The sequence below is a fragment of the Rhipicephalus sanguineus genome, chromosome 4, assembly GCF_013339695.2.
Source record: "Rhipicephalus sanguineus isolate Rsan-2018 chromosome 4, BIME_Rsan_1.4, whole genome shotgun sequence".
Classification (NCBI taxonomy): Eukaryota; Metazoa; Arthropoda; class Arachnida; order Ixodida; family Ixodidae; genus Rhipicephalus; species Rhipicephalus sanguineus.
In genome coordinates, this window is record NC_051179.1 from 95,306,673 (window position 1) to 95,325,834 (window position 19,162).

The 19,162-nt window shown below is 46.8% G+C and overlaps 1 long non-coding RNA gene across 1 annotated transcript; it reads left to right on the top strand.

Annotated features, from left to right (window-relative positions):
• The first annotated feature begins 14,035 nt into the window (after positions 1–14,035).
• Positions 14,036–18,025, top strand: LOC119388882 (uncharacterized). The gene is made up of 3 exons (XR_005182882.2): positions 14,036–14,123; positions 14,226–14,312; positions 17,838–18,025. It is a non-coding gene; the product is annotated as an uncharacterized LOC119388882 (long non-coding RNA).
• Positions 18,026–19,162: the final 1,137 nt, after the last annotated feature.

The following is a 19,162-nucleotide window of genomic DNA, read 5'->3' on the forward strand; positions in this document are numbered from 1 at the left end:
AGCGAGGCGTCCGGTCGTTTTAGCAGAACCCCTATTATGAAATGAGGCGCCCGTACCGAACAGCGACAGAGTCCGCCACAGCGACGCATCATTGTTTTTGTTGTTGTTTATGTGAGTGTTCTGTCCGTGCCACTTTGGCGCACGCAACATACGGTTCGGCCGCCGCCGACGCAGCGCTCATCCTGTACTTTTTGCTTTCTTGTGTTTGTCCTAATTCGCGGCTGCCGTTTCAAAACATTCTGTGGGCGTCAGTTGTCTGCCGGTATCACGTGGGCATTCGTTACATATGGTCTGGCCGTTTTACGTTTTCAAAAATTCTTGCCCTTCCATTGTAACGCAATCGTGATAGGCCCCCTCAGTGTAGTGCGTTCAATTCTGAAGCTCTTTATTTCAAATCGGGCATATTCATACATTTTTCTGTGAGCGTAAACCCTTAAACGAACTGAGACCTTTCATGAGAAAACCGTCTCTTGTGTTGCAATTTCACGACCAATACCATTATACAAAATGGTCAATTGCAGTTTTAGAAGCGAAGCGTCGCTTGTGAACATAGGCATGCTACAGAGGTGCTTCACTCGCCAGGGCACTTAGCTACAGGCTGCTCAAGATGTGGATGTGAGCCCATTTCTAATCAAACGCAGAAGTTGGCGCATTGCAGTTCTAGAAGAACACGCGAAATCATGGAGGCATACTTCATGTAAATACACGTAATCACGTGAGGTCGCTTTCTCTAACCCTAAGCGAGGCAGTCCTTAACTTCATTGACAACTGATAGATTATAGCTAACACTACACACGCGGAACCCGAAAGCTTAAAATGACTTGCTTTCCTGTATATCACGTTATCCCGTAGTTCTTTGCTGTCATCGCTGCTTTGTGTATATCTTGGACGTGCGTTGGAGAAAATAAACAGTTGAAAGTTAGCACACTACACGTCCAATTCTCCTTGTCGCTTATCTTTCGTGCCTCTAGCTTAGCGCAGCTGCATTAGAATGTGTCTGCAACTAGGTATGCGACGCCAGGTATGTAAACTTTTGGCTAACCGCGCAATAAGACCACATGAAACTGGATATAAATACCCTATTTTGACAAGCATAGCAAAGAATAGAAATTGAGTAGTTCGGAAAAGAGAGCACTGATGAAAGCGGCTGCAGGGAAGTTAGAGAAGTCAGCGTCAGAGAAGTCAGGCAGTGTCTCGAGAAATGTGTCACATAAAGGAATTAGGAAAGGTCCTTACATTGAGCCAGTGAGCATTGAGCATGAAGTGAAGTGAAGAACGGTAATTTGGAACATTTAATTGTACATTATAGAGAGTTTCGGTTATCGTCTACTCCCACTTAATCATGCGATTCCCAGCAGTCTCGCCAACCAATTTTTGAAAAATACCTTACATCACGGTCTAAATTACGCTACTGTACTCTATACAACTTTTTTTATTACTCTACATTTTACCCTACGTCTAAATATAGCGCAGTGTAAAAATAATAAAATACACACTATACTTCACTGACGACATGCGGACGTGTGGTGGCGCTGAAGTCGGCAGCGACTTCAGCGGCAATTATTTTAAAAGAGAGACTAAGGAACATGAAAGACAGCTGCTGGGAAGAGGAAGCGTTCCGGTATTTTTATGGAAAGATCATCGACTCACAGTTAAAAAAAAATTTCAGTGGCTTAGCTCGGCTATGCCAGGATATACGTAGCGTTAGCAAAGGTTCAGCTGAATATTCTTAGCTTTCCAGATTGTCTAGGATTATTACCCTTCTTCTGTTCATTCTTCGTACGCTGAACCGCTAATTGCCAGGCAACTACTTCGGGATCCGATGAGATAAGCTTCTCGGCTCTTCTGCGCCGTCGAGCAGCATTTGCGCTCTCCTTCTCCATGGCGTTACCCACCTGCAAACGCCAGTCAGAGGCGCTATCAAGCGGCCCCAGCGCAGTGTCCGACGGCGACTGCACAGCGAAGGCGAATAGCTGCGTGCGCGCCGGCGCCACTGTGTCTATGGCTACGACGTCACTCCTCTCGAATGCGGCGCAGACCAGCAGCGGCGAGCCGCGCACGGCGGTGGCGGAGAGCGCGTGAGATGCCAGCTCTGATGACCCAGCTGTGTGACATCACTGATCCTCGCGCATGCGCAGCACGGCTCATGACCCTCCACGCGAAATCGGCTCCGGCTAGACAAGTGTAGGTAAAGCAACAAAAATGAACTAGGAGACTCAAACGCAAACATACGGCTGGCAGTGTAAGCGACACGTAATAAAGGGGGTTAAGCGAAACGTCATACAGGCGGAAAAGATACATTTGATTGCAGCGATGCAAAGAAAACCGGCTCTGTATAACTACCGAAAGGGTAAAGACGAAATAAGCAAGGATACATTCTACAATAATTCAAGCGGAAGCGCTTTGATGTTTGAAGCGAGGTCAGGTTTCCTTACAGCGCGTAGTTATGAATCGAGATTAACTAAAGAAAAGAAATACACATGCGTGGGGAAGGTAAGGAAACGAGAGAGCATGTTTTATTTGAATGTGGAGATATACACTCGTGTGCATGTTAGGGCGCTAGCCTACATGAAGCCTTGGGTTTGAAGGACAACATCGAAAAGCTAAGCAAGTCGGCGATAGAAGTAAGTAAAAGACAACTGGAGGATTGGTGGCGGAAAAGGAGGCAGAAAGCAAAAAAAAAAAAAAGCTGGAAAACTAGGGTAATAATATCTGGGGTTTTATGTCCCAAAACCACGACATTATTATGAGGGACGCCGTAGTGAATGGCCCTCGAAATTTCGGCCATCATGTTTTCTTTAACCTGCACCTAAATCTAAGTACACTGGCCGGAAAACTAAGGTTAATTAGCGATAAGGCGCGGTAAGTAGGCTGTACATTTATAAGCTTTTTCTGTAGGAAGACAACGTTAGTCTCGCTGGAAAATATTGGGTCGTAATAATAATAATAATAATAATAATAATAATAATAATAATAATAATAATAATAATAATAATAATAATAATAATAATAACAACAACAACAAAATCTTGAGCTTCGTGGAGCGCTGGTCACCGCCCCGTTATAAAAGGGGTGCTCTTTCATACATCCATCCATGGCCATCGAAAAAACTCGCATGGTCGCTTACATTCGCCCAATATGACTCGAAGGCGAAAGCCACATGTTTTTTTTCTTCTTCTCAGTCAATTGTACTGATCGCTCCGGCCTCGAAATATTTCTGCCCGCACCTAGCGTGATTTTGCACTGCTTCCGGATCAAAGGCATTGCAAACTTTCTATACTGGTGGAGAGAAGGTTCTGCGGATAATCTGTATACTACAGCCCTACAGATTATCCTGCAGGACATCCCAGCTTGTACCATTCCATGTGGGAATGCCCCAAACCGCCCGGCCTACGTACAATACCCAATCTCTCCAACGCCTCTACTGGGAAGCCGCTCTTTCAATCACGACCCTGAAAGAACAGCGAACACTTACCGGGCCAGCCGGATAGCAGCAGCAAATGAGGCCCTGAACGGAGGGCTCTACCGTCATTCACGGGCAAATGTTATAAAAAGTTTTCCACTACTTCTATTACTATTCTATTACTCACGTGCCTCCGAGATCGGCCCACCTATGAAAAAGTGACGATGTCATGTGATGACGTCATCGTTTGACGGCACATTTAAATGTCACAATGACGTTACTGTGAATTAATGACGACGTGACAAATTCCGGCGATCTGCGACGTCATGAGGTGACGCCGTTATATCATGATTACATTTGGCACGACTCGCGTTGACTCCGACGGTCACCTTTCGTGTTTGATGAGGCATCTAAGGTTTTCGCCTTAATAACTGGAACTGAACACGGTCGAAAATTTTAAAAGTCCCTCCCCGCAACGAGCGAATGGGAGACGACGGAGAGGGAAAGATCCATCTATGAGAAAAAAATTGGCCGCGTATCTGCGTGCTTCGCTGCAAATGTCGTCTAAAGACGATAGAAGAGGCGCTACGTGAGATATGGACGCCATCTGGCAATACGTCGGGAAACATGAGTGCTGTGTTGCGGGCTGGTAGTCCCGGCACAGCAGCAGGCGAAGACCGGCGGTGACCAACGCGACCGGCGGGGACGCCAGCCAGCCCGAACACGCGGTTTGGCGCGAAGCGCTGAAGCAGAAGAAACGTCCGCACTCAACGAGTACTCTCCACACACTCTTATTTACACGTCGCCTGGGTAAAACAGGAATGCCAGAGCGGCGCCCCATGGCATTGGTACAGTGCAATACAAAACCGAAACCGAAACACAACAATGAGCTCGTGCTGAGGGCACAGAGGAAGGAAATTTTCAGCGCAGTCGCATTTCCAGCGCAGCTTAAGAAACTAGGGTCTTTAGAATTACGCATGTATGCATTTTCTATTAAAGGAACACACCACCTAATACTTACCTAGTGATGTTGCGCCTGAGACATGCGTAATGTTTGCTTTTTGATCGACAATGTACGCAAGTATGAACCTAGTCAGCCGTTCAAGATGGCTGGCCCTTGGGAAAGTGGTTAAACTTTGGCCGAGTGGCTGAATCGTGTGACGTGCCGACAAACAGACAGACAGACAGACAGACAGACAGGACAGACAGACAGACAGACAGACAGACAGACAGACAGACAGACAGACAGACAGACAGACAGACCAAAATTTCTCCGTTTAAGTATCCCAAGAAAGACTATCTCTTTAAAGGGACACTAAAGGCAAATAACAATTTATGTCAGAGTGAAAGACCAATGTATGACAACTTCTAAAACGGCAATATTATCAACAGCAGTGCCCTACTTACCGAGAAATTAAGCTAAATGTATCACATGATGAGCGCCACGAGTGGGACATTTTCGAGGTGATCCCGATGACGTATGGAAGTCGGCCTACAATAAATCACTAGTAATCACTCTAGCAGCAGTAAAAAAAGAAGATTCCGAGCATCAAAAGACGTAATAAAATGCTGTTTGTTCGTTTCCGATTGATTCATGGAAAACAAAACCTCCGTGGCGTTGCCATGGGGAACGGCGCGCGTGGTTCAAAGGTTCCGTTTTCGCCGAACTGCGCCTCGCCCGTCTCAGTGGTAGTTTCGGTATCGCGTACTGCCGTGCGTGTTTTGCGCGCTCGTGAAAGTCGCTCTGACAGAAACTTCGACAAAATGCCGCATGCGTGTGATATTGCCGGATGCCCGAATGGTGCACAACGCCAGTGCTGCAGCAATGAAACCGGTGTGTCTTTTCACGGGGTGCCGCGGAATGAACCTTTACGCTCGAAGTGGCTTAGTGTCATGCCATCGCGCCAGTGTGCTCAACAGTGAAAACCTCTGCGTGTGTGCTCGCTGCACTTTCGTACTGAGGATTACGAGACCAACCGCAACTTGGTGAAGGCTTTGAATGTGGCCGTCCGAGCAAGTCTTTGCCGCAGCGCCGTTGTTGCTACTGTGGATCCCGCTACTTCCGCTCGGCTGCTACTAGTGTCGGCGGCCGCGCAGTAAAAGCGGGCAACGTTGGGCATGGCAGCAGTGACGTATGAAAGTCGTATTTTCAGGCGGGAGATTTGAAGCGCGCTAACGCGATGCGGATCACTAAACACGTGATTTTGTTTCAAAATAAGCACTTCCTTGGCACAAAAGCAGCACTACGAGGTTTCTGGACCGCTATTTCAACAATCAACGTCGACTTAATATTTGCCTTTAGTGTCCCTTTAAAACAACAATGCTAGCACAGGGTTGTGTTATGTATTATCCTTCGTCTCTGCCCTATTCTGGTGACATGTGAGTAAAGACAGTTCCAATTTCATTCAAAGAAAGATTTAGTTTTCGGATCACTTTAGGAATGTTACCTTCGGATATGTCGCGCAGATCGTCGACATTTTTTCATTAATCGGTGACGAGTAAAATGTGCAGCTTACTGTAGGTTTTATAAGATAATCGTATTACCAACCTACTACCCCGCGCTGGCCCAAAAATTCCGAAAATACCCTACGGTTGGCAACACTGATTCCCAGTCATTCTTAATTAGATTGACTGCTCCTTCGGTGTATACAGATAGCCTCGAATTCTAAGAAGTGTCCTTTGCGTGTCATCGGTCCCCTTCACTGATTATATGTACAACATTTAGCGTGGCACAACTTTTCTCTCTCAAGCGATTCCGCCTTAAGAAGATATCTTTGATTGATTGACAGTAAATAGATATCAGCCTGTAAAGCGCGTCTCTAGTCTGCTACACCTCGCTCGACTTATTGGAAATGACACAGACGTCGTAAGCGCGTTTTGTAAGTGCGAAATTTCGTATTTGAAGGCTATGGTGATGACTGTGAAAATATGCCTTATGGTTTCAGCCAGACCACACATTCAATACCGCCGTATCGTAAAGGGAAGCTAACCAGAAACCATCGGTTGCTACAAAAAATACCTAAAAGCCTAAATTATCTCAAACTGTTGCTGCATACTAAAAGGGGCCTTGAAACACTTTTTCTGCATGGTCAGAAAATGGTGGTCGAAGATCCTGAGAGCACGCAAACCAAAAACTATAGCGCAGCTCGCGGCCTGCAATATTTAGAATTAATTCTCTAAGTCAGCTAGACATTGCTCCCTCTTCTCTCTACAAATGACGCCATATACCGAAATTACTGCGACATACGCCCAAATTCCACGGCCGTCGGCTCACGTTAGCATCGTGTGCTGCATAGTTACTGTGGTCGCCGCAGGAAGCCACCACGTGCCCGCGCGCACGCTCGCGATCACACTTTGAGTAAGCTGGGCGTTCGAAGTAAAAACGGAGTGCTCAAGGTCACGACGAGCGCCGACGTAGAGACGCATCTTCTTGCCCCCTTGTCATACCACTCCCTGCGTAGCTTTCAGAGCACTTGCTATCACAAAAGCAGAGAGAAAGCGCTTAAAGCGTGCGGCAAATCCCTTTAACTTCGCTCGTACTTGTAAAATTTTTTGCGGCAGTCGATTCACGAGGCTATGAGCTCTTCTAAGGAGGCAATTAGGCGATTACTTCTAAAAATGTTGGAGGGCCCATTTAAAAAAAAGTTAAGACATCTTAGCAGTGGCGCCAAGCCTGAAGGAAGTGCGGTGCTGGGCGGCCTTCCTTGTTTATCTTTATTTTTTCTTTCTGTTTTTTCTCTCTCTGTTTTTGCAATCTCTTTTAGAGCGCTGCTCTTAGGCGTCCGTTCCTGCGTTGAGCGGCGTTGGCGTAACCGATAGACGTGAAAAAATAAAATGAGAAAAAGATATCCAGAGTCAAACAGGATTGGAACCCAGATCCTCTGCGCGGCACTCGAGTATTTTACCACAGAGCCACGCTGTTGCCTCAAACCCATTTGCAAAAAGGCCCTATACAGGCGTCATGTCAGGCAAGGAATCGCGTTAACCTATGTAGTGTAGCGTGGCAGAAGAGTAAAATAACCAGGCGTCACACAATGCTAAATGCGTTGTGTGACGCCTGGTTATCCTTATTATCCTTATCATCCTTGTCATTGTGTGACGCCTGGTTATCGCTTATCCACAGAAAGACGAATAATGGCGCAGTGGGTGCTTCTCTACTTCACAAAATTATAATTGATGGCGTAGTGGACACCTTGCGTGCGTACTTGTAGTAATTGCCACAAGAGAGTTTAGAACGGGCTCTGAAAGGCCGCTCTTCCAGCTTTCGTTGTGATTGTGCTGCGCGTTCCGCGCAGCCCTGGCGTAGCTGTCGGCGTTTCGCTTGGTTCGCCAAGCCTGCAAAGCACTGAGCGGTGTGCGTAGCACTCGAGCGCTGGCAGTTTCTGTGGCAATATGTAACGCATGTTACATTGCTACGACTGCGGAAAGCCAAAACTTCACAAGCAGTTTGCGTTGCCCCAACACGAAACTGCTCTCACAAGTCGCATTAGACATTATCGTAATCGTCGGTGATTTTTTAGTCTCTGTTTATTTCTACTTTTGCTTTCTCTCTCCATCTATTTCTCTCTCGCTCGCTCTTTATATCTTTCTTCCTTTTCTTTTTCTTTCTTTCTTTCTTTCTTTCTTTCTTTCTTTCTTTCTTTCTTTCTTTCTTTCTTTCTTTCTTTCTTTCTTTCTTTCTTTCTTTCTTTCTTTCTTTCTTTCTTTCTTTCTTTCTTTCTCTGTACTGCTCTGCATAAGAAGCCGGACAAATCGGCGTACGTGCTCTGGGAGCGAAGCAGAAGATGAAGAGGGCGAAGAGGAAGAAGAGGATAAAGATGGCGTGTGCCTGTTCATGATGATGATAGCTTTCTGTCGGCGCTGCACGGCATAACGAAAAGATTAGCAGCTCCGCTATAAAAGTGCGGCAAACGAAATTTAAAGGTTCAATGCCTCAAGGCTTCCTGCAACCTGCCACGTGGCATATGCTCTTTTCCTGTATGCTTTCCGCAGTGTGCAACCCGTTTCGCCATGTGCCCTGACGCCGGCAATTCAGCTGCGTTTATTACCGTTTCGGCATGTGTTCAGCTCCTCATGTGTAGGATACAAAAACAGCAACCGTTCATGGTCGCGTCTCAGCCGCGTTGCAGATAGCGTAAAGTAGAACACTAGCAAGGACGGTTATTAAATGCGAAAGCCGATCTAGAACTCAAACGACATTGGATTCATGTCACAGAGCCACAGAGCGCACGAAGGTCACTTCGCTCGCATCAGCGGCCGCGTTTGCGAAAGGAGCGCGCTGTTCAAACAGAAATAAGTAACAACTGTGACAGTTCGCGCTCGTCCTGTGTGTACCTGTTCGTTCGTTTCGTGCGTCTTGCTTTATGTTTGAGCAGTGCGCTTCAAGTGTCGAGCCGTGACACCTGATAGTTCGCGCTCGTCCCGTGTGCGTTCTTTTCGTGCGTCCTTTGGACTCGAGCGACGCGCTGGCAATTTCGAGCTGCTTTCCGTTCTTCGCGTTACATTCCAATTTGTTGCTATCGCGTTCATTGCTTAGCCGTTGCGGGGAAACTGTGACTTTCTTTTTTCTGTAGTAAGATAGATGTAACCGAAGTAGAGGATTTAGGCCATCTTAAAAAAAAAAGGGGAAAGTTTTTTTATTTGTCAAGCCTGGTGGCGCACTTGTCTTCGCCCCGTTATAAAGAGGACGCTCATAGCATACATTCAACCATCCGGCTGCTCGCGTGCTATACACAAACGTGGACGTGGCTGCACCTTCCTTACTTTCATTGTCTGTTGGTTTCATCACACTTTAGGTCGTGATTTCACCAACCGAACGAAGAAGGACGGCGATAACCAATACGACCTTCACACTGCTCGCGATATACTGGAGCATCAACGTAAGACATGACAGCGGTATGCCCCACCGCACAAATCACTTAAAGTAGACGAAGCTCGCAGCCTTAGACAAATTCAGGTTAACACCTACCCACATTTGGAAAGGTTTCATCATATAAAGCCCAATTTATATCCAAACCAATGTCCGTGGTGCGAGTCGCGACCGACGCTGCAGCACGTCACATGGGAATGTCAGAGCAAACCTATGGAGGCACAGTCGCCTCTGATACACATGGTGCTGGGGGAGCCTTGGGAGGCCGTCCTCGCCCGAACTGACCTGAAGACCCAAAGCGGTCTTCTGGATCAAGCTGGGCGAGCAGCGGTGGCCACTGGTGTCCTGGAATGGGGAACCCACCCTTGAAATTTCCCCTCTTTTTATTTTAACACGAAAGTGTTTTATGCCGGGGTCCACCAAGACTTCAGTGACGTATTTCCGTCACGGAAATGACGTCAAAAAAGTTTACAGGATCAGATGGCAAGGAAAAAAAGTTCCGTCAACGGGCATCGAACCCACGGCAGCTCGGTCCGCAACAACAGATGCCGGGCACGCTATCCACTGCGCCACGGTCACAGCCTCCAGAGGCTTTACAAACGCTCCTTTTATATCTACCACTCCACCGGTTGGCGGGGTGATGTTGCCCTCTGGGAGCGGTAAAGTAAAGCAATCCGTCATTACTGCGGCCTCCGCGGTTAGCATCTACAACGCGTTACGCTTCCGTCACCTTCGGCGCGTTTTCAGTAGAAGTTTAATTTTGTCAATGCCTTAACACACCGCGAGGTGGCGATCTTAGCCCAAGCGTCGTAAAAGCGCCGGCCTTGCTCATAGCATCACGTTAATCCAAACCAGAAATAGCTCTGCGACGCGCGCCTGCCTCACCTGGCTGTAACACCGCGTTCCCTGCTCACGCGCCCGCCCCGAGAAAAATCGCGGCCGGGTACCGGTGCGGCACGACGCGCTTTGCGTTTCCCTCTAGTCCGGCCGTAGTGTTCAATCACATTTTAACATGCCGCGAGATGGTGACCAAGTTCTGCGTCCAATATTCGACGCTCTTCTGGCTGTCACACCTCGTTCTCTGATTACGCTTTCACCGTTAACTACTACAGTTACCACAAGGGTTTGTTTAATCATTTAACATGGACGTTAGTCGTCGGGACGGAGATGCACCATCAATCATCAAAGTAGGTGCATCCAATATGCATTGTACAAACACTCTTATATCAATGTACAGTAAAGATTCAGTTACTTCTGTAAGGGCACGCTTTACTTTCGTGTTATTCCGATTCCTATGGCGGAGGGATCAACCATCTTTTTTTATTTATTTTTCTTACTTCTTATCATTTTTAAACGTTGTAGCCTCCTTCTCCATTAGGGTGTGTTTATACATTTCAATTGTTTTGCGATAAACTTTGGTTGTTAGTCAACGCAGTGTCTGTCGTTTCATCCGCTCCAAAGCGCTGTTTTGTTCCCTCCTGAGCAATGACACTGTTTTGTCTTTCTTTCCGCAGTCGCATCGATAGTCCGGTACGAAGACCACTTAGGTCTCTTTAGTCAATCTTCTAAGATCGACTTGGGCTTCTTCCAACACGGCAACATGTATACACCCGTATATTCTGTAAAGGCACTTGCTCGGTGCCCGCTTGCAATTGGTGCCGCCGCTGTGCTGTCGCATCTGGTAGCATACAAAACTATTTCACCACGTAAGAGAAGGGCTTTCTGAGCAGTAAAGGAATATTAAAAGTCACAGTTTCGCCGCAACGGCAAAGCAATGAATCCGATAGCAATAAATTGGAATGTAGCGGAAGAACGGACAGCAGCTCGAAATTGCCAGCGCGTCGCTTGAGCCCAAAGGACGCACGAAAAAAACGCACACAGGACGAGCGCGAACTATCATGCGTCACAGCTCGGCACTTGAAGCGCACTGCTCAAACATAAAGCAGGACGCACGAAACGAACGAACAGGTACACACAGGACGAGCGCATACTGTCACAGTTGTGACCTATTTCTGTTTGCACAGAGCGCTCCTTTCGCAAACGCGGCCGCTGCAGCGAGCGAAGTGACCTTCGTACGCTCTGTGACTTCAGCGCGGACATCGCGGGGAATATCGCCCCCGGCCGCTCCCTTCATTCCTCGAGATAAGCGCACGAAGGCGACCACGCCCTGTGGGGCGAAGAGCAACGGCGTTCGCAGGAGCGTGGCGACGATCTTTAAAGCGCGCCCCACGCGCACTTAGCGCCATCTCGGTGGTGACGAAGAAAGAATGCTGAAGTAAATGGTGTGTATAAATAGCTCGCCGTTAGCAGGCTGAGAGACGGTAATCTCCGTGGCCTAGACGTCTAGCGCGCTGCGAAGCGAGATGTCGCTCGTTCGATTCCGCGCGTCAGAATGTGTTTCTGAATTACTTTCCTTTTTGGCTTTTGTATATATACATATACATATACGGGCCCGAACGGCGACACCGACGGCAAAACCATCCGAGACTGTCGACATAATTGCTATCGCAATAAAATATTGATGTTGTATCTGCCCATCACTTCAGTGCGCATGTTAATGTTCACTCAGTTGAATAGATAGATAGATAGATAGATAGATAGATAGATAGATAGATAGATAGATAGATAGATAGATAGATAGATAGATAGATAGATAGATAGATAGATAGATAGATAGATAGATAGCAATTAAAATCGTGAGCCTACATGACGGTGCGTTTGACTTTGTGGGGGTAATTTTTTGTTGATTCCTCCGCAAGTTCAGCATTCGTGACATAGCATTTTCTAAAAACTGACCTGTATAACGCGTAAATATTTAAAACCCTAGGAGGTATAGTTTACGCGTTTGCATGAATTGTCCCTCTAACCACAAAAGGTAAGGAGAATCGTGAGTTTTAAGCGAAGATGCAAGACATTGTGCGTTAGCATCTGGCGCATATAGTTCAATTTCTCCGCTTCGGCATTGCCTCGATGCATCAAGTACCATTCATAGAAATTTAGGCTCATATTACTGAATGCCCGTAATATATTGTCGCTAGTATTAAATCGAAGGGTCGACAATATTAGACCTCGCAGAGCTGCGTTCTCTCTTTGCGGCACCGGAGAAGCCTATGCAAGATGCGTCTATGTACTGGATCGCGTTTTGGTGATGGGATCGTTGATTACTCGAATAAGAAAAACGAACATTGTAACGAGTTCTGTTGAAGACGAATTGCGTATACGTAGTTAATACGGCGCTTGACAAAGAGTTGTGACGTGCGAACATGTCTCGGAATTTCAATGACATTTATAGGAGCGCTGTTGCAGCGAGCGGTGAATCATGGCAGGAGCCCGCAATTGCAACACTCTGAAATGCTCGCGATATTCGCACTTCTGTCCGTGTTAAATTGCCGCGGCCTAGTACATTCTTTTGATGCGATACCGCCAAGAGATCCCACAATTCGTCACGGCCGGGCGTTGCCGAGCGGTAACAGTTTACTGAGACCACCTGGACCACTTCCACGTATGTATACTTAATTTTGTTTCCTTCGTTAACCACTATTCCTTCGTAACATTGTTTGTGACCCCTGGTAAATGCTCATATTTGACGCATTATCTTCATGAAAAGTGGCCTTGAAGAACAGACGTAGACCATTTGCGCAAATTGATACATGCACAACGAACACCCTTTCAGCGAGCACCGCATGGAGAAAGTATACGATTTTCTGGTTCACTGTTCACTTATTGTCCACTGAACTCTACACTGAATGTCTATGCTCTGTTGACTTACGTACATGCCCTGGAAGTATACTTAAGCAAGTGTCAAGTGTGAGCCAGGCTTTCTTTCATTCCATAGTCACAGCTGCGCAGCAGCTATCACGAACTCTTGGATGCACAAATAAAAATGATCTAAGACATCAGTTTTGAAACGAAAATAAAAGAGCGTAACAAAGGAGATCGAACGTTATGAATCGCTGATTCTGCTCCCTGTATTCATTTCAAGATCAGCAACATGACAAGCGTAGTTAAACCATATCTTGAAAAGAGAGAAAGTAGCTGAAGCATTCAGCATTTACCTTCTGCCACAAAAATATATATATGCATGCACAAATCAGCAAGACCACCTAACGGTGAATTATGCCAAGACGTCATAATCGGGATATTTTGGAGAATGTACCGGTATTCGCGCTACTCCCTATGGTCTTATGCGCTGATCTAAGACGTTACGTCACAGATATGCCACTTCTACATCTACAATATCGTCATATAAGTGCACCGCCACGTTGGGCCAGCTTACTAGGACAACCACCTAGAAACCCGTGTATGTATCCTTGTTTGCATTTAGTTTGTCGGCTATTATTGCGCCATAACTACCTCTGCCGCCCACATTAAAATGAGGTTGTCTCGCAGATATTCCTAGGGCAGGCTTCTCGGTACCCCCTGAGGCTCAGCACATGCGCGGAGCGAGAGGAATATCGCAAGTGCCTCCGGCACGACGTCCCGGTACGTTAATTCTCGTTTCCTCGTTACTGTGGTTAGGTATATTCCCGCAGTAAACGTTAACGCGCGATGACTCTACTGCGTCTCTTGCAGAACGACCCTTTGGAAATGGCCCACCTCGTCACCCACATCACGAGGAAAGTCGCAAACGGCAAGGACACACAGTGCTACGTCGAAGTATATGCTTTTTTCTTTTTCGCTTCGCTGTTCAGACGTCATTCATGCTTTACTATAAATTAGTGCTCGTTTTAAGCTACCAATATTTGGCACATCTTTTTGCAGGGTGGTTCCGCGAACACGAGAATCACTACAATCGTGTGCTAGAGCTCGGAGAGGATCCTGCACTTCGTGGATCCTCCAAATTAGTTCGACGTATATATTGTTATCTTCACTTTTATGTTTTGATCATTACTGCGATCTGTTAGCGATCTGTCTTCTGGATGAAGTACTATGACGGAGTGCATTCTTTTGCAGACAAACCGTCTAGGTTTTCTGAAGCACGTCACCCACGTGTGCAAAACGCTCATATGCCTGAAGAACAGTCAGTTGCGCTCCCTACGAGTATGTATTTCTATATTTGCATCTGTCGTGCTTTGTTATTAACGCGAAAGCCTTAGATGCCTTATCAAACGTGAAAATTGACTGTCGGTGCCGGCAGCCTCAACACGAGTGATGCAAGAAACCATCATATGACGCCATCATGACGCAACAGAGCGCCAAAGTTTGAGACGTCATCATGAGGTCCCTTTGACGTATGATGACATCACACTTCGTGACGTCATGCCATGACGCCATCACACCACACCGTCGCTTTGCACTGCCTCCGTGATCGGTTGGCCAATCACGGAGGCTTTGTGACGTGATTGACGTCGTGACTTGCCAGTCATGTTCATCATACAACTATGGCCTCCTATGACAATTTTGGTATATAGTACCATGTCAAGGAGACGACCACGAGAGCAGCCAGATGGGGACTGCTAGATGATAGATAGAAACGGTCACAGCGCCTTTGAGTCCCTAAGAAGTGCTTCACATCCTCGCTCAAGTCCGACGGCTTCGATGTTTTGCGAAATAGACCTAATGTGTTTGCGCAACCAGCTTATCGCGGAGTTGTCCTTTAGTAGTTACGTTCAGATTTAGATACATGCGTAATCGCCGTGGTAGCTCAGTAGGTAACGTGTTGCGCTTCTAGGATAGAGGACGCGGGCTCAATTCCCCGCCACAGCGGCCGCATTTCGGTGAAGCAAATGTAAGAACACCTATCAGCACAAAACCGCACTTTCCCCCTACAATATGCCTCATATTAATACCAGGGTTTTGCAACTGGAAACACAAGAACTCAATGAATACTTCTGTGTCACGGAACAAAGGTACCTTCAAATATTTTACGAGCTTCCAAATAACAGGCTGTAGATGTACACGAAGGGCATGTTACCAGCTTATTCGCTTTGACTATCAGCATTCTGCCAACGGCTAAGGTGCGGGAGGGCCATAGAAGAACGGAGTGCTGGGCGAGTTGGTAATCGCTGGTGACGATTAACTGCGCAAAAGCACAAGAGATGAGGAAGCGACTCGAGTCCTTCTCCAGAGTCCTGTCCAATTAATTATAACCTTGTTGTTTCGGCTTAGCATTTTGGCCAGTCCCCCTTCAGTAATGAATTACAAATTTCAACAGGAAGAGCAACAACACAACAAGCCACGCGGTTCCTAATGCATTCAGTTAAAACGACTCGAAGGCGAAAGCCGCCTTCTTTTTCTTCTCCTTCTTTTGCATCGTCCGTTTCTCAGTCGATTGTATTGATGCTTTCCCTCCTCCCTTGAAAGCTTTCTGCAACTAACGTGATTTTTCAGTGCCTCGGGGATCAGAGGCATCGCACTTTTCTGCACCTCACATGATGTTTTGCAGCACTGCCTTCGAGAGATCGGCCCACGTTTGACCAAGTGACTATGTCGAGTGATGGCGTCATCGCATAGTGATTCTATTTTCCTTTTTGATGACGCATCTAAGACTTTCGAATTAAAAAAACAGCATTGGTGTTTGAAATTTGTTAACTCCGTAAATGCCTAACCAGCTGAGACATAGGCTGTCATCTCAATATATCAAATTAAACGCGCAATGCTTTGTCATCGCGCTTTTATGGGCGAAAATAATTTACAACAGAACCGATGCTATGCCCAAAATTGCAATATAGACGACAAATAGGGGAGACTGACAGTTTATATTGTGGATTTTCTGCAGCTTCCTCTTTTGTAAACAAGCTTAGATTCTAGTTTTTTAAAATATTTGTATGGCAAGCAACTGTTGCGCTTAAGTGAGGCTGGCATGAAAAAACCATACCTACAGTAAACTGTCGAAGATCGAAGGAAGGCTCTCATCCGGGTCACATCTAGATATCCTGTATTCTCTACAATGCTAACTTTCTTTTTTTGTGGACTTCACATTCATCAGGTATTTCGCATCTTATGTTTTATCTGTTTTGCGTAAAACGCTGTTTAATTTGCAAGAATATTTCTTGTTCTAAAGAACGTGTTGACGTAGCAAACCTGGTCTGTTTTTTTGCAGAGATAAAGAGCAGGCAAGTTGAAACAACTATTGTGAAACAATAACGAAATTAGTGAAACAATAATCGCATCCCATCACGCACATATATTATTCCGGCAGTGCGATTACATTTTTTTAAGTGCGAATGCACTTTATAAGCGACCCTGAATCCGCCGTCCCATAGCAACGGCGCGAGGAGCGGAGAGGAGCGTCTGTAGCAACGGCACAGCGACGTCACGCCCCACGTGACTGCGCGCGCTCCGCCCTCCGCTCCGTGGCTGCGCGCGCCCCGCGCATTGCCTGTGGTGATGAAGGCCGGCGGCGAGACGCCGAACGAAAGCGTGCGAAGCGAGCCGAGCACCCCGAAGCCGATCTGGCGCGGGGACGCGCGATGCGTGAGCGAGCGCGGGCCCTCGAATTCGATCGGCCGGACGCGCGCTTCAAGCGAGACTTCCTGGACCGCAGCTTCGGATATAGCTGCACGGTGTGCCATCGACTGTGGTTCGACAACAACCTGAGCCCCATCTCGGGCGTGCGCAACGCCGCCAACAAGTTGAACGCGTTGCGGGTTCTTTGGAACGAGTTCGGAAGACAGATCATCATCATCAGTAAAAGTGATTTGCACTTAAAAACGGCCAGACCTCCGTGGGTCGGCTGGCGCGTGCTCTCTCGCTGCCGTCTCCTTCGCTCGGCTCTGCAGTTTAGTCGCGCGCGCCCCCTCATAGCATCACCCCGTGCTTCGCACTTCCTCATACTCCCCTTCGGGGAAATGCGGGTTTTTTTTTTCCTCTTCATGATCTATAGTTATGTACCGTTAATGCTCTGCTATTGTATTATGTATAGGCTTTCGAAATTGCGTTGCATACTCGGCTTAATGCGTCTCCTGAGCGTGAGAGACGGTAGTCATTAGCCACCAAGGTCAGATAAATTTGACTTCCGCGGAGACGTTAACGTCACGCAGCAAGGAACAGTCAGCCAACGAGGATTATGCTGAGAATGCCTTGCTGCGTAGAGTGGACTTCACGTGCATTGCTTCCTGCTTACAAAGCTCGACTACGCATGTCCAGATAAGGTCCGTAGAAGGAACATATGTATGTTTCTTTACGCATGTCAACCACGGCCAATACCCACTTATAATGAGTGGTCATAATATTGGCTACTCTACAATGACGTATCGCATTAGCACGTGAGTTGCGTGTCCGCCTTTATCCGAGAAAGTTTTACTACATGCGGCTTTACTTCTCGGCTCGTCTGATCTTTTGTGACCATAGGACTCAGATGGTATAACGTATATCTGTAAACATTTCTTCACACCATTAAATTAGAGTCACACGTTTTATCGAAAGAGGGACGAACAACGATAACTAATGACAATTATGCAAGGCATAAGTAAATCGTCCCTCAGCAGTGTAAAATTTTCTAACTCATGTTCTTTCACATTAAAAGTCATTTTCTTTCGTTTTTATGTCGCATCGTTTCTTTCTTTTAATGTGTTTTTTTTACATTCTCTATATCACAACGAACCGTTGGTGATCGTTAAATAGAGTCACGGCGCCAATGAAGACACCGAATACTGATGCTGCCGTTAAGACAATACTGAGTGGACGTACGGCTGGACGTAATCTGAAAATGGTGGCAAGAAAAGCAGACAGCGACATCCACACTGACGAGCACAAATGGCATTTAAATATTTATTTTTGAAAACGGCTTCACAGGTTCACCAAATAAATGGCATCCAGTGAACATTCGTGCTCGGAATTCATTCTCCCGAGTTTCATTAGGCTTGTTGAGCCCTACGAGAAGTGTAACTGTCAAATTTTATTTTTATTTAGATAAACAGGAGCACGAGCAACTCGGTAACCATTGCAGTTGACTGTCCCAACGCAGTAACATTATGTCCATCACAAAATAGCGCAGCAAAATGTGAGCTCACCGATCGACATAATATTCACCGCGGTGTTCCCCAAGGGGGAGTTGTAAGCCGATTCTGTTCGGCGTGACGACAATTGGACTAGCAGCAGAACTTCCCAGCATGGTAAAGGTCAGCACATATGCGGATGATATATGCATATGGGCATCCCGAGCTACTCGTCCGCAATCGCGTGCTCGACAACAACGTCAAATGGCTACGACGTCAGGGTCTCATTCTTTCAGTTTACAAATGCCCAGTGCTTGCATTTACGCGCAAACATATGTCAACATACCCGATATTTGCTAATAGAACAGCGATACCTGCTGTAACGCACCACAAGTTCCTTGGGGTTATTATAGCCAGGGATCTATCGTGGTCGAGACAGGTCGTAGCCCTTAAGTCAAAATTGAAGAGCTTTGTTCTCGTTCTTCGGACTGGCAGGAACAAGCTGTGGCCCGTCAGAAGCGTCACTTTTTCAGTTGTATAATGCTCTATTCGTAGGATACATACGATACAGCATGCCGGCGCTCTCAAACATGAGACCTAGCTGTGTGAACACGCTAGATAGCATTCAAGCTCAAGGATTGCGTACATGCTTGGGGCTACCACGCTGCACGCCAGCGAATGGAACTATCGCGGAAGCTCGGGCTTGTCCCATCGTTGTATACATGCTCTGCGAGCCACTTCAAGTCTATCTTCGCTTGTTGTCTCGACACAGGCAGCATCCCCTGTCAGTGCTCTCCGCCAGCCACCCATACTGCAGTTTTTCAAAAGCAATATCACGGCATGAGAATATTTTGCCATTAAGGTTTGCTCCCCCCGAGTGTTCCTGGAACACCTCTTCTGGACCAAAAATAACCTTTCTGTCAATGGGATCTCAACCCACAACCATGGAATAATGCGTCCGATGCTCTACCAAAAAAGCTACGGCGGAAGGCGCTTCTCAGACGCGTTATT